At 45.8% G+C, this 27,939-nt stretch overlaps 1 protein-coding gene and 1 long non-coding RNA gene across 4 annotated transcripts in view; one reads left to right on the forward strand and one right to left on the reverse strand.

The window, feature by feature from the left end:
• The window catches only part of PALM2-AKAP2 (PALM2-AKAP2 fusion), a 322,809-nt gene that overhangs the window by 205,999 nt on the left and 88,871 nt on the right, over nt 1-27,939 (reverse strand). The gene's annotated exons all lie outside the window — the stretch shown is intronic.
• LOC115275686 lies at nt 15,159-25,194 on the forward strand. The gene is made up of 3 exons (XR_003901692.1): nt 15,159-15,234; nt 20,762-20,893; nt 25,129-25,194. It is a non-coding gene; the product is annotated as an uncharacterized LOC115275686 (long non-coding RNA).

Below are 27,939 nucleotides of genomic sequence, written 5' to 3' on the forward strand. Positions count from 1 at the left end.
GCAACTGACTCTTGGTCTTGGCTCAGCTCATGATCTCACGGTTCGTGAGTTCAAGCCCCATATCAGACTCTGCGCTGACAGTACGGAGCCTGCTTGGGATTCTCTCTCTCTCTCTCTCTCTCTCTCTCTCTCTCTCTCTTTCTCTCTCTCTCTTTCCTTCTCTCTCTGCTCCTCCCCACCTCAAAAATAAATAAATAACTTACTAACATAAAATAGGAAAATGTCAATGGTAGTTGCCTCTGGATAATGGGATATTGGATCATTTTAATTTTATTCTTCATAATTTTCAATATTTTCCCTTTTTTAAAAAATTCACATGTTCTTTGTCTAACCAGAATAAAACCAACAAATAGCTTTTTATAAACTCCTCCTTTGACCTACTGCTGAGAAGGCAGCATTTTACAGGCTGTGGCATGGGAAAGGAGCCAACTTCTCATGTGTCGTGAAAGGTTAAATGGGCACATGCCAACATCGATTTACATTCAACTTGACCCACATTTACTGAGCTTGTTCGGCTGGACTCAACTAGGCACTGCAGGGGATTCTAAAATAAATAAAATCATGCTAAGAATGGCTGACTGAAATAAAGAGGGGACGAAAGGCTGACTCTAAGTAACTCATCTCCCAGTGAAGCTGCCTCAAGTGGTTAGGCATTCTCTGTGGCCTGATGCCCCCTGGCTGGCCCAACTGTCTCCCCGGTCTGCCCCTGGCCTTATGGGTTCCAGGGCTCTCAGCTGTATAGCTCAAGCACTAAAGATTTGGGTCATGATACTGTGTAACTGAGAAGGGGCAGAGAGAGAGGTAGAGAGAAAGCAAGGAAACTAAACTTTTGCAATAGCAAAAATGAGTTTCACCCAAAGGAGATGCATGAGAGAAATCGACAGTCTAGCAAGTCAGAGCCGAGGAGCAGATACCTCTACAAATTCACAAGTGGGCTTGGGCCAGGTCTTGAGGGCTCTGACCAGCCTAGGCCACTATTGTTCTGGGGAAAACCTGAGTCCAGAGCCACGGAGCCTCCCAGGGAACGGAGTGTCATGGCTAGAGATGCCACTGTTTTGTAGCTTCATGACTGAAATCTAATGCTGTCTTTCCTGGAGGAGACAAGTAGATTTGCCGAACTAAAAATAAAGAATGGGCAGGAAGTGTAATTTATCCACAAGGTTAATCAAGGCTCCTTAGGCTGAGACGGGTACACATAACAGCCTCTGACTGGCTTGCTCGGTTTCTTCTGAGCAAAAAGCAAACTGTAACAGGTGGTAAACCGAGGTGACACACTGCAGCCGTGCAGGTTTAATTTACTGGAGACAAAGGTGCAATCATGGCCAAATAGTCTTTTAAAATCTACCTAACCTCAACAGACCTCCCTCGCAGGAAAATACGAAGGACCTACGGCTCTCTGAAGTGCATCAATCACTCTCATTTCAAAATCCATTTAGGCGTTCCTCCATCCAACTTTCTGCAAACACCTTCATTCCATCAGGCGCTGGGCTGAGCGTCAGGGATGGAGCTGAATCGGCCGCAGCGTCTGCTCATCGGAGCTCTTGGTCAAGTGATGAAAACAGCCAAGTTAAACACATACACACAACTCACAAAGTGTCTGGACTGTCGGCTCCAGATTTCTACAACTTTGAGGCACAGTTGAGGTCACAGATGAATGCAATTTCCAACTGCTAAATAAGGTGCTGAGGAAAACTTGACTGAGGAGGAGATACGTTAGCTGGGCCTTGAAGGATGCATTCACCAGGAGGATAAGAGAAGAAAATAGGCCAGAGGGAGGAAATTGCACAGTCCATGGCCCAGATTGTCCTATGTCCCTGCTCTTACCCAGGGACATGGAGCATTGTATGGCCTTTTCAGGCATAGCAAAGCTCTACCCTCCAGTTGACATGGCCCAGCACGATGGCCTCAGAGAGGCCCTCAGCTTCCTACCCCTCACCCCTGTGGCTCAATCTGTGTGTGCATTCTGCTGCCCCTCGTCTGGCCTGGAAATACACACCCGGCCTTAAGGGCTCTGCTGAGAACCCACCTTCCCTGGTCTTCTGTGGGAGGAAACAAGGCTCAAAGAAGAGACTCACTGAGAGGGACCCTCTGGCTACTGTTTCCCATGATCCTCTGCTACACCTTTAACCTTCTTACTTTCAGGAGCCAATAAATGTTTCTCTGCGTGGGTGTCTGTCGGTTGAATCCAAAAGAGTACCGACTCATACAAGCCAGGTTTCCTGTAGTCTTACTGCTTCGAGAGGACTTTGCCTGTGAACACAGGGGTGCTTCATTTTTCTTTCCCCAGAAAGATGATGTGGATAATAATTACAATACTAAACATTCTAATACTGGTTTTGTTATGTGTAGTGGCTTATAAGCAACAACAACAGTAATGATTGGGATTTTTGAGGGCTTCCTATGTACCAGGCTCTGATTTTAAGTGTTTTACAAACATTACGATCCTTAATGCTCACAAGGGCCTCTGAAGTAGACATTTTTGAACTGGATCCACCCCACAGATGAAGGAAATAAGGCACAGAAAGGTCACTAACCTGCCCAAGCTTGCAAAGATAACGTGGGGCCAGGATTTGGAGGACCAGTAAGTTTTGTCCCTTCTTTTGACTACCTCCCTGTGACCACTTCCTCTTTTTCCCTCATTTCCTGAAGAATGCATAATGCAACATAATGTATTTTTCATGCTCATAGAACCAAAGAAGGTCAGGCTAGGAATAGAAGCTATTTAATCGAATTACTTTTCAGAAACATGAAGCCCCTGAGCTGTATTCCACTCAATGGTCATCCTACCTCTGCTTGAAATCCTTCGCACACAGGGAGCTCACCACCTCCAAAGGCCGCCCATTCCTTCTTTGAATAGTGCTGACCTACCAATCAGATTGCTCAGATTGAGGCAAAGTGGATTTCCCTGTGGCTTTCACTGTCTGAGTTCTATCCTTTGGAAGTGCAGAGGTCAAGTTCAGCAATCCCCGTAACTAATAGAGGCTTCATTCTGGGAAACGGGAAAACCCAGGTGAATGGAACTTGCCGCCCAATAAGGGACATGGGTGATATGAACTGGGGCCCAGGAGTAGTGAGGCGGGTGATGGGAGGAGTAGAAAAGTAAGGTAGGAAGAGGAAGGGGGAGGAACTCAGCACTGAGTCAGCTGAGGCAAGAAATGGAGTAAAGAAATGTTCACAAGTATATTCCTGAACAAGCTCTGAGCCAGATCAGTCTGTTCCTGACAACGGAGTGAGTCTTTACAATTTTCCTCTCCATTGAGAGACCCGAGCTAGGGTTACAGACACAAACAGTGAAAGGCCAACCACAGCGGTGTGGGTGCGATGTATTTTGAGTCTCACTAAATTCTCCGAGAATAACAGGAGACACTGGCAGATGGCCAAGCTGCTGAATTTAGACCTGTTCTCTTGAACTGCAAGTTCATAGTTGAGCAGTCAAGTGGGGTGCCTATCTGGCCAACTTGCCAAAACAAGAACCTCAGGAAGAATGCTGATGCTTAGAGGAGAGGAGAGCTGCCCATGTCTTTGTGCACACACGCACGCACACACACACACACACACACACACACACACCGGAAGTGTTAGTTGTTTACCAATTTCCATTCTCCTGTCAATCCCTGATGTTTAGCTAGGACTATGGCCACACAGAAAAATGACCACTTTTCTCAGCCAGTTTTATAGCCATGTACAGCATATTCTGCCCAAAGGGATGTAAGTGAAAGCCCTGTAAGGCACCTTCTAGAACCTTCTTTAGCCCTTTCTTCTTTAGCCTTTTATCCCACTGTCTGAAATGCACATGTGCTGGGGCACCTGGGTGGCTCAGTTGGTTAAGTGTCCAACTTTGGCTCAGCTCATGGTCTCAGAGTGTGTGAGTGTGAGCTCACACCACGCTGGGCTTTGTGCCCACAGCTCAGAGCCTGGAGCCTGCTTTAGATTCTGTGTCTCCCACTCTCTCTCCCTCTCCCCTGCTTATGCTCTGTCGCTCTCTCTCTCTCTCTCAAAAATGAATAAACTTAAAAATGCACATGTGCTTGAGGCGGAGCTCTCACTACCATCTTGAACTCTAAGGACGAGGATCGGAGAGGGATAAACTGAAAGAAGCCCTAGACCCCCAGGGAATTCGCAGAGATGGCCACCAGACTGCTCTGGACTGCCTGCCTGTGGATTTTTACTGAAGGGAGAAATAAACATCTTATTCAAGCCACTGGGCCTCTTCACCTGCATCCACATGTAATACTGATTAATTCAAGACATTTAGCACATCTGGTAGACTTTGAATGAATGCTCTTCGAAGTATGCTGAGGATGTGGGGCCATAGCTCATCACAGCCCAGAGCCTCATGACTCAGCAGCAGAATGAAAAAAAGCAATCGCAAAGTGTGGAATGCTCAATGACTAACTAACTCTTGTAAATGGGGCTTGGCTAAAGCTGTGCTTCGCTGACCCCCTACGGCAAATCCCTGCCCCATCCAGAGTCTCCTTTGGGAAGTTCCCGAAGTTTTGCTCAGTGATAATCACCCACGTCTTAGCATCATCTTGGTGTGCTGTGACTGCAGCGTCTGTGCCGGTCAGACTCCGAGCGCCTTCACCAGCTGGGTTAACAGGAGAAAGGCAAGTTGTACTGTCTGTGCACTTGACAGACAGCTGAGCATATCACCTGGACACATCAGGCTTAACTACATGGAGCTCAGCAATGACAATGAAGTTGCAGTGACATGACGGAAACAAAGACACATCGTGTCTAAGTGCATGTGGTGAGAGGCTGAGAGGCACCTGTCCCCGGGTCCCCTGCCACTTTCCTTTTGGGAACAACATCCATTACCCCTCCTTCACCCTTTGAATATTTAGCCTCTCTCTCTCTCTCTCTCTCTCTCTCTCTCTCTCTCTCTCTCTCTGTTTCTATATTCTAGGTAGAGAGCATTGGGAAGAATGTCTGCTTTCACACAAGTAGATGCTACAAAATTCACTTCCCATATTTCAGGAAGACCGTGCATTTGTTTCTATGGCAGTCCCCAAATATTTTTCATTTGTGACTCAGTTTGCAAGGAAACAGCTTCCTTTTGCTTAGATGAGTGCATCTGGAATCACTGTTTGGCATTTTACTGTGAAGAAAGGTTAACAGCCCTTAAATAAACAGAGCATTTCCACTTCTCCTAATAGAACAGGACCCTCCTTGAGTGCAAGGTGTCAGTGGAAACTCAAGCCCATTTCATTATTCCCCCAGGTCGTCACTGAGGCAGAAAGATGGCAGACAAGAGAATGTCCCTCCAGGAGTACAGCTCCTATCCTTTCCCTTGTTGAAAAGCTCCTGCTGGCTCTCCATCACCTCCGTCCCCAATCCAAACTTCGTAGGCTGGAAGTTCACACTTCCACGCTCTGCTCTAGCCCCTTCCCAGCCTTATGCTGTCCTCTGTGTTCCAGCCAGGACAGAGAGTATGCTGCCCTGTGAAAAAGCCAGGAGTGAGTCCCTATTCTCATCCCCATCTAACGCACCTAAACATCAAAGCCCAAACCAAATTCTGTCTCTTTAGTCATGTTTTCCTCAAATCATTTCAACCTGATGTGTCCACTCCTTCCAAATCCTCAGAGCATGTCTAGCCCTGTTAGGTATTTGATATGACTGTTAAAAATGTACTTACCCTCCCCAAACCCTGCACCACCCTCTCCTGAGTACAGCTTACTGAGAGATACGACGATATATTATTTTGTTCCCTGTACATGTATGTTGAATGAAGGGAAAGCAAGGGAAAGCAAGAACACCCTTTTAAAAGATTCTATAGTGAGGTGGGCCTGGGAGGCTCGGTCTGCCAAGTGTCTGACTTTGGCTCAGGTCAGGATCTCACAGTTTGTGGGTTTGAGCCCTACATTGGGCTCTGTGCTGACAGCTCAGATCTGGAGCCTGCTTCTGATTCTGACTCTCCCTCTTTCTCTCTGCTCCTCCTCTGCTCATGCTTTCTCTCTCTCTCTCTCTCTCTCTCTCTCTCTCTCTCTCTCTCTCAGAGATAAATAAACATTAAAAAAAGATTCTATAGTGAAACTAACTTGGTGCTCTTCAATATAATTTGTTACATCTTGGCTTGGTTTTGCTACTCCCTCCAAATATACTAATTTGTATATCCACTGAGAAAAAAATTAATATTGACTTTATTTATGTCTTGATCTAAGTGTACATTTGAGACATATTAACACATTTCATTACTGATGTTGGTGCAACCAAATTTAATCCCAAATAAATGTGAATGCATATTTCTCTCTCCATACATTTCCCTTAGTCCACAGAGATCAGCCTGTCTCTCCTTGTCTTGTGTGTTGATTCCCTCTGGAATCAAATGGCTCGCACCACCAGAATCTGTGCAAGTTGATTTCTGCTACAGGAAATCATTTCCAAGCTTGTGCTGAGCATTGATTCCTTGGGTATAATTCCTGTTGGAGCCTGCTTCATCAAAAATAAAGAGTCTTGATCACATGACAGTCAGATGAATCTCCTTTCAAAGCAACACGCTTCTCAGTGGCTTAAGCCCTTTTCTCCCTGAGAAATGTCTCTTTTTGTGGAAGAGAAAAAAGTCTCATCCTGCCTTCGTACCTCCCAGCTCTGACTCAGACACTCTTCTCCTCCAGGCCCGTGCCTCCACTTGTGCACCTGACCTTGCAGATTCTTCTGGGAAGGCACTCCATCAATTATGCCCTCAACCTCTCCCCCGATACCTCTTTTCCTTTAGTCCATAAACAAGAATACATTCTCTCACATTAAACTTCTTATGACCCCACACCCTGTTTGAGTTACTGCTGAATCTCTCTCCCAGATTCCCCCAACAGCATGCCCCTCCGGCTGCTTCAACATCCTTGTATCCCGATCATCCTACTTTCTGTCCCCGCCACCCTGTTGTATCTGGTCTTGCTCAAGTCTATGACCTCCTAACTGCTGAGTCTAAGAAAATGCTTTCCAGGGTGAATCTACTGACTTCGCTGTTTGTTAAAACACTGTGGACCACTCTTCATCCCCTTCAGAGGCATGACCCCAAATTCCCAATATGGGCTCTTCTTCTGCTCCTTCATTAAAAGTTCATTTGGTTCATTGCCCTCACTAGACATTTTATCCTCAGCTAATCATGACCAGTCTCGTGGTTTGATTCGCACAACATGCTGACATCGACCTAACCTATACCTTTAGCCTTTCTCCTAGATTCCAGCCACTGTATACACTGTGCTTCCCGTGTCCCCATGTGCATAGTCCACAGGTACCTCAAAGCCAACATATGCATGACCAAACTCGTCTTTCTCCAAAAAGCTGTCCCTCGCTCTGGCATTGTTTATCTCAGTTCCTGGTACCACCCTCAATCCATTCTACTTAAGATGGAAACCTGGATGTTACCTTGACCTCCGACTTGTCCCTCTCTGGTAATCACCACACATGTGTATTCGCCACTAAATCCTGCCAATCTACCCCACAAATATCTTTCCTATATATTCCTCAGTGCTGTAAGAGTGCTCTCCTTCGTTCTCCTAAATGCCTACAGCAACCTTCTAACCAATCCCTTTACCTCTATCCAGCCTTATTATCCTCAAATCCAGAATGGACACACCACAGGTGCATTCCCCTGCTGGAACACCGTCACAGGCTCTCTGCTAGAAGTTCCTTAGTCAACATACACCCAGCCTCCCATTCATCTCCAGGAACGATGACTTTCTTAAAGATCCCTGCACACAGGGTGCTCTTTCTTGCCTCAGTGCTTTCGCTCCTATAAGCGCCTCTGCCTGAGTGGCCTGTATTCTCTCCCTTCCTGTTCCCCTGGGTAATTACTGCTCATTAAGAATCTGCTTAAGTATCATCTCTTTGTGGAGCCCCTCCCTGATGCCTTTTCCATGGTGGTGCCCTTCCTCTTCACTACCTTATCCCGTGAACATACTTCTATCACCAATTTTATCCGATCATGTATTAATCACTTGTTTACAGATTTGAGGCTCCAACTCCCTTTTGCAAACCTCTTGAAGATAATAACCATCTCTTTTTTTTATCTCTCCTTGAATGTGGCTTCCAGCATCTAGCTAGTTTACACGTAGCAAAGAACCTGCCTCAGGGCAAGTTCTTATGAAATGCTGGCTTATGAGATATGTGTTTCAGTGAATGTGTGAGTTGTTTCTCAACTGGAAGCTGCCTCAAGACAGACCCTTTGGCTCAAGGCCTTCAGTCAAAAACGATTCTTAAAAGAACAAATTTAATTTAGTGGCAACTCCAGAAAAAAGAACTGAGAAACGACTTATTTGCTTTCTGTGAAATAAGAAGATGCAGAAGGTAACCGCTGTGCTTTCTAGACTTTTGATTCTTTTCTGCAAATATCTCAAATATATAACTGCACCTGATCCCAGGTGTGTGTGTTTGTGTGTGTGTGTGTGTGTGTGTGTGTGTGTGTGTGTGCGTGCGCATGCGCACACGTGCATGCACGCACATGTAATGCACTGCTCTTATTTCCTCTGGGGCTCACCCATACAGAACCATAGGTAGAAGACACGCAGCTCTGCAGGAACTGGGCTGGGATGATGGAGAGTCTCTGCACTTACTTTGCTTCGCCCTGTGATTCTCTCTGGGCTTGCCCTTTTTGCAGGAAGCATCTGGGCTTTCAGATCTGATTGAGAAAATTGTTTGTGTGGCACATTCCTCTCATCCAAATCCCTGTTTACTCATTGTTTGTACCTAAATCCAGCACTGTGATAGCTCTGCTGCTGATTCAGGGTTCTCCATTAGCCTGAGTGTGTATGTGTGCGTGTGTGTGCATGCGTGCACGCGCATGTGTATCCACATGGCTTCAGCCACAGCTTTTATAAATGTCCAAACTGGGGACAGTCAACACATTTTTGCCTGTTGTCTGTATTGGAGGTTACTCTGGGAAGACCGATGGAACTTTCGAGATACTTGAGGTAGCATCTTAATGAGTCATTCATCAGAAAAAAAAAAATTTAATGTCCAACAGTACTAGTGGCAAAATAGCTAACATCTGTGAAGCATTCATCACTAGCCAGCCAACGTGCTAAGTTGTTTGCAGGCAGTATTCAGTTCTCTACAGTTTGCTTAGTAGCGCCTGCTATAAACCACACCTGACTGATGAGGTACCAGAGGTTCAGAGAGGTGCAGTAATTTGTGGCCCATCATCAGTGAGGGACAGAGCTGGGACCCAAAGCCAGGTCTGCCTGTTGCTGCAGGCTGGGACATTAGACCACCCTGGGCTGCTTCCTTCCACCAGCAAATGAAAGTGTTCCCATTCCACGGGTTTTCAGTACTTCCTCTTTCCAGCATAGAATTTTCTTTTCCAATATACTGATCAAATAGATCTGCTCTGGTTGAGGCATGAGTAGACCAGGACCCCCTCCTGCTTCTCCTACCCTATCCTTGCCTCGGCTGGGCCTTTCCACAGAACAGAATATGGATTGGAAACCACTTCTTCGTGAGAGCAGAAAGAGCATCTGGCGTATAACTATGGCCCCCACAGGGCCTACAAGAGCACATTGTACACAGCCAGCGCTCAACCTATGTCTACACAGCAATGTGGTTCTGAAAAGGGGCATTCCTGCCTACCACAGGGTGAAGAATGCTATCCATCTGGAAGGTACAGGTGACAGTGGGATTGTGCCTGAAGTGGACCCTCAGAAGGAGTTTGGCCTGGGGATCGGTGGCAGGGCTGGGAGACTGGACAGATCCTAACTGTCTTCCTAAAAGGATCTTCCTCTGAGGTTTGTTGTTTTTTCAGTAACCATGTTTTCCATGCTTCATATTACCAGGTGACAGCTCCTCCTTGGTGGAGAAATTTGTCATCCCACTGGGATAATTCCAAAGTTATTCTAAGAGTTCCTGCTCCGAACAAATCAAGCCAATCAGGAAGCTCCTCCACAGGGGCTGAGCCGGCTGATTGTTTCCCGCTTGCACACTTCCTGCTATTGTTCTCTAGCATGTTCTCAGAGACACAGTCCCTGAGCCCTGCCCCTTCCTCTCAGGAGCCAAGGGCCGCAGTCGTTGCTATGGGTTGAGATGTAGGAGACTCTGAGATCAGGCACCTGGCCCGGAGAAAAGGGTCTGAAATAAAAACAGGGTGGTTCTTGTCTAGAGCAGAAGTCACAGCTTTTGGGTCTCTGTGGCCTCACGAGGGAGGTATGAAATATTCTGGATCATTCATTCATTCAATGTTTATCAAGTATGTGTTGGGCTAGGTATAGTGACAGTTGCCTAGTCTCTACATTTAAAAAACTCATCCTTGGGGCACCTGGGTGGTTCAGTCAGTTAAGCATCTGACTCTTGGTTTCAGCTCACGTCATTCTCTTACGGTTTCATGAGTTCAAGCCCTGCACTGAGCTCGGCACTGACATCGTGGAGCCTGCTTAGGATTCCCTCTCTCCCTCTGTCTCTCTGCCCCTTCCCCAGTCACACTCTGTCTCTCTCAAAATAAATAAATAAACTTTAAAAAAGGAAAAATAAAAGACTCATCTTCTGATGGGGAGGCAAGTGTGAACAATTAGAAAATAGTGCTGGGCAGCGCTTAAACTGCAAAGTCCACAAGACAATCAAAGAGGAGAGCTTGACTGCGTAGGGAGTTGGAAGGCAGGATTTCAGGGGCTTGGGACATTTCAGTGGGACCATTCAAACGGGACCTCATCCTGTTTCAGCGGGATGAGAAAAAGTATCCAGGCAGAGCAGTGTGTAGACGGCATCTCAGGCCAAAGCAATAGCATGGACAAAGGGGCTCAATGAGCCAGGAGGGCTCAAGCGAGCGAGTGAGGACCTCTGTCAGCCTGGACTACCCCAAGTGTGCTCGTGAAGGGAAGACGGTGACAGGGACGGTTGGGTCCAGGATGAGATGGCGCTTGAATGTTATCACTGGGGCATTTGACCCTGAAGGCAATAGGAAACTGTTTAAGCTACTTGTCTGTTTGTCTATTTGTCTGTTTTATGGGAGTGCCTGGATGAGCTATGTTCTAGAAAGATCACTGTGGCAGCTGTATGAGAATGGATGTGGATGTGTAGGACAGGTGCAGAATGAAGCATAAAGACCAATTAGGAGTTGTCCAGGCAAGGGGTGAGAAGGCCTACCATGGGAAGCAACGAACAGCCCCATTTACTGATTTTTATATTCCAATGACATCGAGGACATTCTAAGTCAAACATCCTGGCATTGCCCCCACAGGCTGGGCTGAAACAAAGAAGCACGTTAAATTGTGAAACTATGCCCCGAATTAGACTGTGGTAGCCAAGTTACTAGAGTCTGTGTAGTTTAGCAAGACCCTGGGCTTTACTTTCCTGGCCTCCTCTTTCTTGGCCACTTCCTGTGACTACCCAACTGTTACAGTGTCAGAGGGCTGCTCTTCTCGGGAGAGGGAGGAAATACAGCCGAAGCCAGCCATATCTGTTCCCTTTGATGGCCTATGGTTAGTGTTCTCCAGGAAACAAAGCTGAACTTGGACGCCCTAATTTACGAAGTTCCAAAGATTGAAATGGTCTCAAACCCATGAGTTCCTACAAGAAAGCAGACTCTTGGCCTTATTCGCTGCATCACTGCCCCCCCCCACCCTCCCCGCCCATGGCTGCAGCAGGAAAGGCCGTGGAGCAACATACTAATGGGTCGTCACATGTCTGGGTAAATGCTGAGGCTTCCCTTCTCCATTACAGCCCAAAGTCTAAGTCAACACTGAAAACTACCCTCCTTGAGCATCCCGCGTGGACTGCAGGTACAAAGTGGGTCAGCACGGTCAGTTTCCCTTAGCACAGGAGTCCCTTTGGCATCCCCTGTCATTTTTTTTTTTATCACACAGATACAGTAGGGACCTTCTGTCAAAATGCCAGCACGGAGACCCTGTGGGGACCTCTTACAAATGGCACAAATGGTTTTGAGGCAGAAACAGAGACACTCCCATCTCTGGCTCATGCATGCCCCCCCGGTGGCCCAGAGGCTGGACAGGCCGGGACGGAATGGCCCTGGTCAATGAGCCCCGCTGAGAAACCTGGCTCAAGGCTGCTGTGTGGCTCTGTGTCCCAAGGAGACCCTACAGAAGGGAAAGCCAGTCAGGCGCACCACATTTATTATTGGGTTTTAAGACAAAAACTTGAGGAACTAAAAGTAAAGCTGCAAATATTCTCTCTGATGAACTTTATCCCTCTAGATGTCTCAGCTCTGTTGAATGAGAGTGAGGTCTAATTTTGGATTTTCAAATCCAGAAGGAAAACAGAATTTTCCTTATACCAACAGCCTGCCAGTGAGAACGTCCAGAGACAAAATGATTCATATGTAGGGATCAAAGCCTGGGTTGGACAGCATTACTTAAGCTAAATTGGAGAAGTTCTTAGAAGCAACACGAAAGAGGCTTGCATCAGGTCCCAAGAAGATGAGTGTCTTCCAAAACTTATCCAGAGACTTGTGCTTTTAACTGAGGCCCTCTGTCAAAGAGATGATTCGACTGGCCATTTGAAATGGAAACCCTTGAATATAGAAATAGTACATTGCATTCCAAAAAGATCTTTAAAAACCCATCTGCCTCTTTCTGGTGGTTTGGCTTAGGCAGAAAGGGTGCTGGCCATCTTCCTATTTAGCTGCAGTCCTACCCCTGAAGTTTTCCTATCATTGTGCATTATTTCTGGATCCTGAGGCTAAGGGACAATTGCCTGCTGAGAACACCAGGAAACGTCACTGCGACACTCCACTGCAATAGTTCAGGGCGGACCAGATGTGTAGGTGAAGAGCACAGGCATCGCGGTATGGGAGATCTCAAAACAAATGTTTCTTGTGTAAAGGAGTGAAGGACCACGCACCTCCCGGGCACATATGAGAGTTCCAAATTCCCACAAGATCTGAAGTATCCCGATAATAACAGTAGCAGACATTTGTGTAATACACAAAGTCCATTCTCAGAAATCAGAGATTGTTTTATCTCTGTGTAATAGATAAGAAAATTGAGAGGAAGGAAAAAAGAGAAATCAGAATTCTGGTATCTTGCATGCCACAATCAGATTTCTGCTAAGCCCCTCCTGATTGTTCTAGACGGGGAAGGGGGGAGGAGGGTGGGCAGCAGGATGTAGCGCAAACAAGCCAGGATCAGGAATTCCATTAGCCTGCCAATGACTGGTTGAAATCCCTGGTAAAGTCCCTACTTTTCTGAGTCTCAGTTCCCTCATCTATAAGATGTTTATAATGATGTATACAGAAGAGTTATTTCAAAGCTATGAAGATTAAGTTAATATTTAAAATATCTCAGAACACTTCCTGCCAGAGAGGAAGTATTAGTTAATGCTTGTGTTCGCTTTCTCTTCTAGTGTTTTTTAAAAAATAGAGCTTGAGGCGCCTGGGTAGCTCAGTCAGGTGAGTGTCCAACTTTGATTTCTGCTCAGGTCATGATCCCAAGGTTGCAGGATTGAGCCCTGCATCAGTCTCTGTGCTGAGCTGTAGCCTGCTTGAGATTCTCTCTCTCTTTCTCTCCCTGTGCCCCTCTCCCTGCTCATGTGCTCTCTTTCTTTAAAATAAAAAAAATTAAAAATAAAAAATTGAACTATTCTGTTAAACCCTGAATGTATTGCCTTATAAGACAAACCAAAACATACTGTTTAATAGAATAGATTCAAATCCATCTTCTTAATCATGAAGTTTGTGGCCCAGAGGATTTAAGAATACCCACAGATTCTTATGTTAAACCAACTTTCCAGAGAATGTAAGTTCTATCATTTGAATGCTAAAAGTAAAATTAATGAATTGGTTATTGGCTTCAAAGATAGTGAAAGTTAAGTGTGTGTGTGTGTCTAAGGGGCGCCTGGGTGGCTTAGTTGGTTAAGCGTCTGACTTCAGTCTGGGTCATGATCTCACAGTTAGTGAGTTCGAGTGCTGCATCAGGCTCTGCACTGAAAGCTCAAAGCCTAGAGCCTGCTTCGGATTCTGTCTGTCTGTCTGTTTGTCTCTCTCTTTCTCTCTGCCCCTCCTCCACTCATGCTCTGTGTGTGTGTGTGTGTGTGTGTGTGTGTGTGTGTGTCAAAATAAGCATTAAATTAATTAATTAAAAAATTTTAAAAAAGATTGTGTGTGTGTTTATGTATATGTACATGTTGAAAAAATACAGAAAATCTACTTCAAAGGCTCAGTGTTTCTACGTGTACGTGGGGGGCCATCTAGTGGCCGGTAAAGTCATATTCCACAAACCAAGGTAGTATGGGAATTTAGGGAAAGCTTCTAGGAGGAAATTGCTGGCATTCTGCAGATTTGTACTGTGTGCTTATTGGGAACAGAAATCTCAATATGACAACTCCTCCCAATGCACATGCCTTCCCTTCCACTGAAGGCCAGTCATTTGTGCAAACATGGATCCCAAGGCCCATGGCTCTCTGTTTCTGCAAAGCATCAGTGGGGCCCCATAGGCCATATGCCCTCTCCGAGGAGTCTTCACACATTTCTCCAGACCCATGTGTCCTGGACCTTCCCTCAGGGAGCACAACACTTTCCTCAAGGAGCAGCTTTTTCACCTGCATATCTGGCAACCCAGTGACCAGGCCCAAGAAGGACATCTAGCCCATAAGGTCAAGCACAAGAAAGGGTTCATAAAGTCTGTGAGCTTCCAGTACAGAGTCTCAGCCTTTGTCATCTCAGGAACCCTGATGCCAAACAGAAGGACCTGCACAGAGTAGCTTCAGGCTGTCTGTGGAATTGAGGGGGGGAGGCTACACTTGTGTGCACACTTGTTCCCCCGTGTTCTCCTCTCCATGGGCCAGGGCAAGGGTACCACGATGCTCCCTTTAGGACAGGCAGTTTCACCCAGAGTTAACTGGTCATAGGCGTCTTGAATTTCCAAGTCCAGCCAGGGCCCAGAGAGAGACAATCAGGCTCTGCTATGAGGTCATGGGATCTACTCTGAGTGAGAGCGGAGGTGTGGCTGAGTAGCTAAACCTATAGATGAATTAAACTTGGCAGAATCAGTGTATATTAAGAATTGAATGGTGATACATCTCACTTAACAAAGGACTACAAGCAGGACTATACCTGGGGCATCCAGCTACTTTACTGCATTACCAATGATGGTTTACTGTCTTTCCAGGAGCCAGTGCCAGGTCAAATGAGGTATGGCTGAACTGACTTCATAATGAGCCATGCTACTGTGCTGATGACATCCCTCCCATCAAGGCTCTGCCTCTAGCTTGGGAGAGACAGGATCCACAGAGGACAAACTCTGTGCTATAAGAAGAGAAAGACAAAAGGGTACCAACAGGAGTTGGGAACCGGTAAGCACTGATTAGATACTTTACATACTTAACTAAGTTAAGACTCACAACAGCTAAATGAGATACCTGTTATTGATTCCTGCTTTACAGATGAGTTAAGTAGCTTGTCCAAGATCCCATACAATGAATGAGGCGCAGAGCTGAGATTCAGACCAAGGTTAGTTGAGGCTGAAGGACCCTCCTTTCACTGTATTGGTAATAAACCCCTGCTCAGCCTTTTGGAACCCAGGAGAAAGAGGAACCCCTAATCCATGGTAGAACTCTATTCAGGCCCAAGATATTGCTAAGACTAAAAAAGAAAAAAGAACCATAGTAGGTGTCAAACTGGTTCTGAGGTTGGAAGTTTTCCCTCACGGTGCACCAGTGCCTCTCCCTGGGAACTCTCCAGAGTGCTGGCCTGCCTCTGCAATGCCTTCTCGGGCCCAGGTGTGAGTGAGGATCGCGGCACTGTTGAGTCAGTGGTTTTATTTGTGCTCTGTGTGCTGGTCCATCCTCTGTTGGTGGACTGTCTTCTTCTATCCTGCTCAATTCAGCCTAAACTGGCCACCTGCATAGTTGGTTCCCAGTCTACCCTTGACTCATCTACCCCTCTCTTTCTCTAACTGAAGCACTGAGCCAGCATCTTAGTCTCACCACTGGGTTTATTACAACTCCTCTGCTCTGAAATTTTCAATCAGGCTCCACAGCCGCTAGAACAAATTCTAAATCTCTCAGCTTAGCATTGAAAGCCCTCTGTGATCTGGTTCCAACCTGCTATTTGGGTCTTCTCTGCAGAGCTGCTTCTCTAGTTAGGCCTGTGACTATCCTGTCTTCAAAGAGATGGCAGATCCTATACAGAAGGACCACCCAGGTCTGGCCAGGCCTGGACCCCTGCTCCTGACAAAGGGAGTGACTGTGAGAGAAGCAACTGTTTACTGTCCTTCTTGTTGCCACACGCCCTTCTCTTTGGACAACATACCAGAGATAGTGACAACCTCCAAATGGAGCCAGGCCCCTTTCAGCTGTTTACAACAGGTGGCTAGGCTGTGAAAAGCCAAATGAGCTTGGTTGAAATGGAGCATCCATGACAACCGGCTGACCTTGCCAGTCAAGCTCCATTCCAGCAGGCCTGTGGCCACAGTCTCTAACAATTGCATCATCCAGTAGCTCCAGCCCAGCTTAGAGCTGGGACTCGACATGAGGCTGAAGGGGGCCAAGGCCTCACTGAGGTTAAGGAAGGGTCCCATTTTCCAGTTTAATTATATGTAGTGATATCCATGAGCATTTGCTCCATCTCAATGGCATCCATTCAGCTCACATGCCTACACAGCCTTCATGACTTTCCTATGAACCTGGAATTTCCTTCCACTTAATTGAGGCATATTAAATTTTACTTAGTATCTTTTATTTTTTAGAAATGGAATCCTGACTGCTTTACAGCATCCAGGTATTAAAAATTCTGGGTTAGGACATAATGTACTGTCTAGAGTCAAAGTTAACTCTCTCTGGGTGATAAATATTTTTTGGAAGGGGACCTTCTAACATTAAATGATGAAACTCAAGACCAATAAGAAACTTAAGTCCAGAAGCTTCAGGAGATCTCTGAATACTCAAAGTTACAAGACTTTGAAGGGTTGTCTTCCATTATAACTGAGTGGATTATAAATATCTTGAGGGTAGCAATTGTATCTATCTTTACTTGTCTAACTTAACTCGACCTCCATCATAAACATCTGATAAAAGTTTATTGAATGAATAAGTCTTAGAAAGATTAATCTCAGCCAAATTCTACTGGGATAAAAGCTCAAACCCTAAAGCTCCCGAGTGAACATTTCTTCCTCTGTACATCTACTCTCTTGTGAACAGTTATGACGTATCCTGGCACCTGCAACATGCATATGCCATTCCTCCGGTGCCTAGACTGTTAGATTCATAAAGGCAGGGAAGAAGACTCTCTTCTCTTTTCTATAACTCCAACACTTTGCCATTGCTATGGATGATGCTCAATGAGTATCTATTTAGTAATCTTGTTCCAAATGAATATTGTGTCAACTACTACAGAGCAATGAGTTGTGAGCATGGAAGTTTGCTCATAGCAGTATTTGTTCACCCTTCTAGGTAAATGGAAGCCTTGTCAAGAAAGTAGTCTGCTTCCTATAGTTTATGTCATGATTACATGTCAATCAAAATACGAAAGACAAGGGTCCAACTTGCAGTTGGAAATGACTATGCAGAGAGGGATATACTAGCACTTATGTTCCGAGCAACTGTGGGTGTGTCACTTTGCTACCTTCATTCCTTTCTTCCTTCTTCCAGTAAAGATGACTGAAAGCCCTTTTGTCCCAGCAGTGTGCTGGGATCTGTGAATACAAACGCAAACACTACATTCTCTTTGCCTCCAGGAAGCTGAAGCTGGAGGAGAATAGAGCAAAAACCTACAACTTCATGTGTGCTCTGATACAGTAAGGTCTGGGCTAAAAGTATCCATGGGGGACATTGAGCCATTGAGCCTTGTCCAGGGTTCAAGGAAAGTGGTGTCTTAACTGAGGCCTGGAGGATCCGTGGGAGCTAGCCAAGTCAAGAGGACCTAAAGAGTGTTCCTTGCAGAAGGGACAGCATGTACAAAGAACTTGACCCATAGAGAGACTGGTACCTCCAAAGAACGGCAGAGAGTACTGGGGTGGCAAGAAATGGAAGGAAGCAGAGACAATTATGAGAGGTAACACTGGAGAAGTAGGCAGAGGCCATATCATAAGTGGCCCTCTAAACCATATTAAGGAGTTTGGACTTTATATTACCATCCAAGGAGAATGAGTGAAGGTTTTTAAACTGGAGAGTGACACCATGAGATATAAATTCTGCAAGATGCTTCTGGTAGCTGGGAAGAGTTTGGGTTAAAAAGACACAATGCCAGAGGAAGAGAGACTGGCTGAGAGGGTGTTTCAGCCACATGAAAGATAACGGTGGCCTGGACTAGTGTCACAGCAGTGGGCACAGAAAATAGTGGGAGGATTTTAGAAATATTTGTAATATATGGGTGCCTGGGTGGCTCAGGTGGCTAAGTGTCCGACTCTTGATTTTGGCTCAAGTCATGTTCTCACAGTTCATCAGTCTGAGTCCAATGTAGAGCTTGCACTGATAGTGTGGAGCCTGCTTGGGATTCTCTCTCTCTGCCCCTCAACTGCTCATGCACATGCATGCTCTCCCTCTCTCTCAAAACAAATAAATAAACTTAAAAAAAGAAATATTCATGATATAAAATTACTGAATAGGTTTGGAGTTAAGATGGGGAGAGGAATTAAGGATGCTGCCCCTGCTTTTAGACTTGGGTAACTGGGTGCACTGTGGTGGTTTTCAATGAAATTAAGAACCAAAGAGAGGGAACAAATTAGAGAAAGTAAATAGTTCAATTTCTGACATGCTGAGTTTTAGGCGTTTGGGGAAAATCCAAATGGATATAGCCAGGAGGTGGATGGCTATATGGACAGCTCAGGAGAAAAAAAATGGAATGAAAGAATGTATTTCAGAAGTCATGGGAGCAGATGGTATCACTCAGAGAGAATGTGAGAAGTAAGAACATCAAGACAAGAACTCTAAAGGGGCACCTGGGTGGCTCAGATGGTTGGGCATCTGACTCTTGATTTGGGCTCAGGTCATGATCTCATGGTTCATGGGATCAAGCCCCTTATCATGCTCTGTGCTGACAGCATGGAGCCTGCTTGGGATTATCTCTCTCCCTCTCTCAGCCCCTCCCATGCACGCATGCTCTCTCTCTCAAAATAAATACACTTAAAAATAAAAAAGACAAGGACCTCAAAGAACCCACATTTTGAAGATGGACAGAGAAAGAGGAAGTAGAAAAATCAAAGCTATCATCATGTCAAGTAAACCAAGGAGGTAGGATGTTTCAAGAAATAGGGGCACTCAGAAGTCTCACCTGATGCTCAACAGTGAACTGAGGTGAGGATTAAAAAGTCTTCATTGCACTAGGCCACTAGAGGGTCCTGGTGACTTGGCAGGTGCAAGGTCAGAGGACACATAGGAGAGCGAGTGGGAGGTGAGGGGTGGAGATGCTGAGCATGTGTGGCTGTTCCAAGAAGTATGGGGCTGAAGGGGAGGAATGACAGGATAGTCAGTAAAGGTGGAGGGGGGAAGATGCAGAGTCCATGGAGCTTGTCTGAGGATGGGAAGAATATTTTATAACAAATGGCTGTTTTGGGGCACTTGGGTGGCTCAGTCAGTTAAGCATCCAACTCAATTTCGGTGAAGGTCATGATCTCATGGTTCATGAATTCATGTGCAAACGATGCAGAGCCTGCTTGAGATTCCCCCTCTCTCTATGCCCCTCCCCTGCTTACATTTTGTCTCTCTCAAAATAAATAAACTTAAAAAAATTAAAATTAAAATAATAAAACCAAATGGCTGTTCCAAAGTAAGCCACACACTCCTAGGCTCTTTAACGCAGTATTGTCTTGTTTTTACCAAGACTCCTAAAATTTATTCTTTCGAATGACTTTTAAAACGTGCAATAATTGGACAAGCAATGTCAAATACATCCTAATAAAGGAAACACTTAACGGCTTCTATGAATGTGAACATAAACTAGTCCAGGCAAAAGATATTTCTAATGTATATAAAAGCAGAACCATGAATTTAGCACTCTGGAAAATGTGTCTTCAAATAGCTGAGAAAGAGAGGACTTTTGAGATGCTTCCTCACCTTTAAAATGGCACGGGGAAAACACCTTGAAGAACCTAAAAGTGCGTATGCACCTTTGTGTGTACAGGCGAAGTTATGCTTTTACTTGGAACATTGGGAGCTTAACCTGGATATTCCTAAGACCTGGGGCAGGTGTGGAGGATATAATTGTTGCAGAGGAAGTAAGGTATCCCGGATTAGGTGAACTTTTAGTTTAAATTCTTTTTTTAATGTGTCCATATTAATTCTCTTGAGAGATCAGAGACAACCACAAATAGATTTCATAGGACACAGAAGTAAATTATATTTTACTCTATTATATCACAAATCTTTTTGGATAATGCAATCACCTATAATTTATTTTAATGCAAATTCCCATATGCCAGTGATTAAAGAACATTTCATCTAAACAGTTATGTGGGCCCTCCACACCCCCCCACCCCATCTTACTGAATAAGCTGGCGGCAAACATAGTAGAGTTTGGGTGAGAGAAACGCAGGCTGAGGCACAAAGGTCACCTCCAAAATGGCAAAGCGGAACCATTCCCATTCTCCTTCCAAAAGAAACCACAACTGTGTATTTGTACTTACTTTTTATATTGAACAAAATGAGTATGATTTGGAACTTAATTAAGAATCAAATTAGGCCCTCCCCTCCCCCCCGTAAATGGATAGTGAACAAACTTGGTCTGAGGATCATTCCACTTGTTTGAAGAAAACACAGGCTTTAGGTCATGATAGATACGCCAGCTACCATTGTTGCTAGATGCTATTTTGAGCCTTTAACGTGGCCTAACTCATTTGATCCACACCATTCTTGAAGTATATGTATGAATGCTTCCATTTTATAGATGAGGAAACGGAAATACAAAACATCAAGTAACAAGTCCGAGGCCATCAAAGGTGGGGAAGTGAAGGCTCGAATCCAGTGAGAAGGTCTGCTGTGGTCCCCACACCACTCTGTCTCCTGTGGAGGACGCCAGGTTGGCCTCAGTGCTCTGGGCTAAAAGGTTGAGCGGTGAATGTTTAAACCTTGTGGAAAATCCACATTGCCTCTTATTATGGGCTTCACATCTAAGGAGTGGCAAGAACTTGGGGCTAATTACTAAGTGAAGCAAAAGTTGGCTGGGGAAAATTCCAGTTAGGACATTTGAAAGCAGGTGTGATAATACCATCTGAAGAAAAGCCTGAGGACATCTTAATAATGTTCTTTATTGCAACTGCATCTGGCTCCACTAGGCAGGGGACACACTGAGAACCTAAGCATCACCATCCTTGAGCTATGAGAATGTCCCTCTGACTTTCGGCCATTAGGGACTGTGCCTTCAGGAAGCCATACTTCCTCTCTGCCTGACTCTATTAATCCTATCATGGCCATGACAGCGCTCACCAAAGGAAAACTCACTCAACTATAGAATCTCCCTTCCCTTCCTGAAAAACAGGTGCAAAGTGCATCACGCAGAAATGGTCTAAATGTAGTCCTACCTGAAGGCGGAGGGCTGAAATGGCGAATTGCCAAGGGTCTCCCCCAGCTCCACATGATTTATTTAAGCCATAGAGAGTCTTACAGAATTAAGAGCCAAGTTTTACTTCTGCTTTCCCAGACCAAATCATCTCTCTGGGCCTCTTTTTATAGCCTGACAAAAATTCTTAGGATGTCCCCAAGGAGAGCAAATTTCATTATTGCTCCTATTTACAGATTCAGCCAGAACATTAACTGATTTGTCTCAAGAGCACAAACCAAGACATCTGTGGGGCTAATATCAACATGGCAGTGTCTTAGATTCCTGTTCTTTGGTTTCACAGAGCAGACCACAGCACCAGCAGACTACCTTGTACAGAAGGCCTGAGTTGTGTTCGTAAGTCAGCTGCACCCAAGAAAACCCTATCATTCTGGAGTATAAATCTGGAATTTCTGATTCCTTGATAGGGGCTGAAATTTGCTTTTGCATTAGTTACAAGAAAAGAATGACAGCTTTGAAAAAGCCCTGGGGACCTGGGTTTAGTTCCAGGAAGATCACGGACTGACTGGATCATCCTGAGAGTCTTGTGGTCTGGCCTGGCCTCCGGTTCTTCACCTTTAAGCAGAGAAGTGTGGGGAGGGGGCTATTCTAAGGACTTTCCAAGTTCTTTTCTAAATCTAAACATAAATGATACACAAAGGTGGCGATGGCCATATTTAAACATGGAGGCCAAAAAAAAAAAAAAACTGTGGCGTGGGGCACATCTTCATCTCTCTGCCATCTTGGTCCTCGTAGAGCTTCTCAGACTCTCTGGGGTCAGAGACTAGGGTTTTACTTCCACCCGTTACACAGCAGTGCTAGCAGCTGGCTCATGACACATGCAACTTACCAAGGGAGTGTGACAACACCCACACTGGCCTGTTTGATGAGACAGGTCCACTCACCACCTTCCTGGTTGCCATGGCAATGCCAAATTGCTATGAAAGTGTCCAAACACCTTACCAGCAATTTCTGTCCTTATCTTGACATAGACTGGTAATAAACACTTGCCTGACCAGAAACAGCCCATGGACTATACTTTGAATAGCACCAGGTTTAGCCATTATTTCTCTAACAAAGCAAGTCTCCTAAGGACCTGAGCAGGGCATCGCTCAGATAACCTAGATGATTCTTTTTAATAAGCAACTGGAAAGCACAAAGTACCTTTAAAAGAATCAGAACAACCTGCTGAGATAACTCCAGCCTCTCACCCTATTCAACCAGGTCCGCCCCACAACCGATCTAGATTCTTCTCAAATCCATCTATCATATTGCCCTACTTCTTCTGCCCTTGTTGTTGGTCTTTTTCATCCTCTGCTTTAGCTGGCAGGTCCTGGGCAGGATGAGCAGCCCTGGAATTCCTGCTGAGGGCCTCAGGGTAGTAGACATGAGCTGATCACAGAGCAGGTCGGAGCTGAGAGGCCAGCCGCTGCCCTGGGGACAGAAGCTGCTTCTCACGCTTAGGCAGCGGCTCCACCTTCAGGGCTGTGCTCCCAGTCCCACTTCCCTCCACTGCCCTGGCCCTGTCAGCAGCGAGGTCTGGGGCTTCCCAGTCACCACTGGACTCACATGTCTGAAACAGCGTGCTAAGCTTAGGCGGGGGTGACATCCCTCTCTACTGCTTCTGAAAGTGGAGAGGAGATCAGGTAAGATCATGCAGTTGGGATTATTAACATATTGCACATTGTCACATCACTTTTATTCTTATAATAAAAGTTAGACTCTGTTGGATACCAAGTCCTAGATCCTTCTAAGCACTCTGCGTATATTAATATGGTCACCACCACTACCCAAGAAAGCTCATCTCATTATTATTAGCTCCTTTTTGTAGAAGAGGAAATTGAAGTAGAGAGAAGCTAGAAGAGCTTGACTAAGATTTCACGGGGGCAAGTGGAGTCTCTGGACTTGAACCCAGCTTTGCGTCCCATGACAGTCCTATGGACGATCTAAGGCTGATGCAGATCAGTTAAGTTGAAAAATATTTATTAAGCAACTTACTAGGCATCAGGCAGTATTCTAGGCACCTGGGATCCATACAGTGGATGTGGTGTGTTGAATGGTGGCCCTCCAGAAAGGTATGTCCACACCCTAAGCCCTGGAACCTGCAAATATAACCTTATTGGAAAAGAAGGGTCACTGTAGATGCAATGAATTTAAGGATTTTGAAAGAAGTTCGTCTGAGATTATCTGGATGGATCATAAGTCCAATGACAGGTGTCCTTATAAGACACAGAAGAGGAGAAAACACAGGGAGAAGAGAGGCCATATGAAGACAAGCAGGGACCAAAGGGATGCAGCTATAAGCCAAGTCACCCGTGGAGCCACCAGAAGCTTAAAGACGCAAGGTACGACCTCCCCTAAAGCTTTTGGAGGGAGCACAGCCCTGCAGACACCTTAATACTGGACTTCCGCATTTAGAGCTGTGAGCAAGTATATTTCTGGTCTCTTAAGCTACTAAGTTTGTGGTAACTTGTTACAGCAGCCTCAAGAACTAATATGAGGGTACCCAATAAAGTCCTTGCTCTCACAGAATTTATATCCTAGCTAAGAACCAACGGAATGGAATGGAATGGAATGGAATGGAATGGAATGGAATGGAATGGAATGGAATGGAATGGAATGGAAAAAGAAAAACACTTATCTAACAGCTGCAAAACATTTCTCCTCAAATATCACCTTCTCCAGGAAGTTTTACCTGCACTCCCTAATCTGAGTATGAAGTACCCCTCCCCTTACATGTTCCTATAGACCCTTTTTGAATTTCCATGATCAGACCTTTCCTACCATGTTATAATGGATGGTTCCCATGTATAATTCTGTGATCCCCAGACATCTCTACAAGCTGCATGTCCATCTCGTCTGGCTTTACCCGAGATAGTGTACAGATGGGGGGGACTGGGAATACCTGGATGACCAACATGAAAGAGGTGTGTGGAGGCCAAGAAGAGGGCAGGGCCACTGCACATACTCATCCAGCTTGTTTCTGCGCAAGGATGAGGGAGCAAAGCAGGCTGAAGTTCACCCAGTGGTCTTTCTGAGAGGTGGTCCACTGCCATCAAGAGGTAGAGTCTAATTTCCTCTCCGTGAGCGAGCTGGCTTTCATGGCTCAGGTGAAGCCAGCAAAATACAGCACAGGCGATGCTATGACACTTCCGAGGGGCCAGGACAGAAGAAGTCTTGCAGCTTCCAGCTGGGTCCCTTGCAATGCTTGCCCTCCACACACTGTCCCTTGGGGAGCGCCCCATCAGACCCCAGCTGCCATGTGCTGAGAAGGCCAAGCCTGTGGAAGGGCCATATGGAGGGGCCTTGCACCTGAGTCCCAGCCTTTGAGTCACTGCAGCTCAGGACCTAGACGTGCGAGTGAAGAAATCTCCAGGTGATGACAGAGTGCAGCCCCTTGGCAAACCCCAGCCATTTCGTCTTCCCTGCCGAGGCCCCACAGGTTGTAGAGCAGAGATAAGTCATCACCACTGTTCTCTGTTCAAATTCCTGCCCTAGAATCCGAGAGCACAATATAAACAAGAGCTGAAGCAGACCCACAAACACAGAGAACAAACTGAGGGCTGCCAGAGGGGAGGAGGAGGGGAGGGGGGATGGGAGAAAACGGGAAAGGGGCGTGGGAGATACAGGCTTCCAGCTATGAATACATCAGGAAAAGAAAAGGCAGAGTGCGGGGGTTACAGGCACCGGTATGTAATAGCATTGTGTGGTGACAGGTGGTGGCTGCACTGGAGGTGAGCGCAGCATAAGGCACAGAGAAGTCCAATCACGAAACTGAACACCTGAAACTAATGTAACGTGCGTCAGCTACACTCAATAAAGAAAAAAGAATCCATGACCACAATAAACCTGAATTATTCATTTTGCAAATATAACTGCACACGTGTTCCAAATGTGCTAAAACCAGTTTCCCCAAAAAGGGACAGGAACGAGGGTGTAGGCAAATCCCTCCTAATAAGTGTGTCCCAGCCTAACTCACTATTACTGGCCTGGAATGCCCGCTGCTGATGTGGACACGTTGGGCCAGAGAGCCAAAGAATCCCTGATGGGCAGAAGGTGCTTTCAGGGTGCGAGAAAGAAGGGACCATTTCCTCTCACGTCCTTGCACGAGGGTGCTAGGGACCTGGGATCCTAGAATAGGAGTGGATCTGTCACCTCATCTCCCTCTTGCTCAGTGGAGCTCGAGCTTGGAGGAGAGGGAAGGGAAAACTGGAAAGGCCGGTGGAGGCAGGACTTGCAGTGACAAGTCTCAAGCAGCGTCACATCCCATTGAACTCCTATCTGGGGCCTCAGCAGTGAAAATAAAGGGCTACAAAGTGAGGTTGTGCCTAGGACATGGACTTGGCTCTGGGCCCCGATGGTGGAGTGTCAAACCAGCCTGTCTACACAGGTCGACTCTCTGCCCCAGTCAGAGCCTGTCTGCATCCTCCTGGTCACCAGACCACATCTGCCAGACTCCACCATCAGGACACCACGTTGTAAGACCGCAGACTGTCCTCGCTGCAGAGGATCTGAGAGACAGACCATCCACTGCCTTCACAATGCACAGTTAGTGAAAACTGAGGAACAAGATGTCAACAGGACACTTAATATTTTAGTTCCATCAAGAATATAGGGAGATTAGGGGTGGCTAGGTGGCTCCGTCGGTTAAGCGTCTGACTTCAGCTCAGGTCATGATCTTGTGGTTTGTGGGTTCTGTGCTGACAGCTCAGAGCCTGGAGCCTGCTTTGGATTCTGTGTCTCCCCTTCTCTCTGCCCCTCCCCTGCTCATGCTCTGTCTCTCAATAATAAATAAATGTTAAAAAATATATAGAGAGAGGTTATAAAGGACCATATTGCCAGGTAGGGGTCAGAGAAATATGATTTTCAGAGGGGAAACTTTTTGTAGAGGGGAGATGAGGGGGGACCAAAAAGTTTGGGACCAGCCACCAAAAAAGCTGGCTTTGCATAATTTCTTCAACGACAGCAATTGTTTTAAAGAGAATATAAGCATTCTGCAAATGTGGCTCTTTTGTGGTCTCAGTGTATGCACAAAATTCTCCTGCCATCTCCATCATTATGAACACCTTAAACATGATTCACCTGACCAGTAATGAGGCAATTATAATGCAGCCCCCAAAACCCACGTAAGGCAGGATGCTGGGGATCTCACAGTAAGCTCCTGGAGGTGGGCCCTTGCACCACTGCCTCTACAGACACATGGGCAGTGTCGGCATGCTGAGCACAACAGAGGAGTGTTTCCTCCCCGACCCGCCCCAGCTTCCAGAGCAAACCACAGACCATAAGCATTCACACCTCAGAGTCTGTGAAGAGGGACTTTTCAATATAGCCCCAGAGGGCAGGACCAGAGAACCAATGGAAACTGCAGGGAACCTAACTTTCATCCCAAACAAGGATCCTTTGTAATGGTGAGAGCCGTTCCAATGTGGACTTGGGTATTACTTTGCAAGGATGTGCGTTCCCTGTCACTTTTAGCCTTGGGGAGAGACTACGTATTGTCTCCCACTCACCGGGTTCATTGCAAATTCACGAGTCAGACAGGAGTTGATCCAGATCCCCTCACTCAGGTATGTGTACTCGAAGATTCTATGGGGTTTAAAAAATTTTTTTTCTGTTTTTTTATTTATTTTTGAGAGACAGAGAGAGAGAACATGGGCAGGGGAGAGACAGAGAGAGAGGGAGACACAGAATCCGGAACAGACTCCAGGCTCTGAGCCAGCTGTCAGCACAGAGCCTGACGTGGGGCTCGAACCCATGAACCGTGAGATCATGACCTGAGCCGAAGCCGGACGCTTAACTGACTGAGCCACCCAGGCGCCCCTAAGATTCTGAGGTTTTATGAGCTGCCATAAAATCACTGCCTTTGCGAAATCAGTGCCGCATTGGACACATAAGCACACAAAAAGGCAATCATTTCTTTCTAACTCAGAATTGACTTTCACGGTTCATTGCTTTAGAGAAGCCTCATCCTACAAACAACTGAACCATTTGTCATTCTGCACTGAAAATCATTAATGTTCTCTTCATAAATTTTTACCCCAGTTTTACTGGGAGATAATTGACATATGTCGCTGTATAAGTTTAAGGCATACGGCATGATGGTCTTATTTACATATATTGTGAAATGAATACCACAATAGGTTCAACTAACATCCATCGTCTCATACAATAAAAAGAAAGGAGAAAAAAGGAAAAATATTTCTCCTTGTGATGAGAACTCTTAGGATCGCTTAACAAATGTTCCCATATATCCCATAGCAGAGGTGGCTACAGTCCTCATGCTGTACATTACCTCCCAGTACTTAACTGCAAGTTGGCACCTTTGGACCACCTTCCTCCAATCTCCCTTTCCTCCCCACCCTCTGCCTCTGGTAAACACAAATCGAATCTCTTTTCCAATACGCTTTGGGCTTTTCTGTTTTGTCTGTTCTTCGTTTGAAGATTTCACATATAAATGAGATCATATGATATTTGTCTTTCTCTAGTTTCACTTAGCATAATGTCTTCCAAGTCTGTCTACGTTGTCA

Source organism: Suricata suricatta, chromosome 13 (assembly GCF_006229205.1).
Source record: "Suricata suricatta isolate VVHF042 chromosome 13, meerkat_22Aug2017_6uvM2_HiC, whole genome shotgun sequence".
Classification (NCBI taxonomy): Eukaryota; Metazoa; Chordata; class Mammalia; order Carnivora; family Herpestidae; genus Suricata; species Suricata suricatta.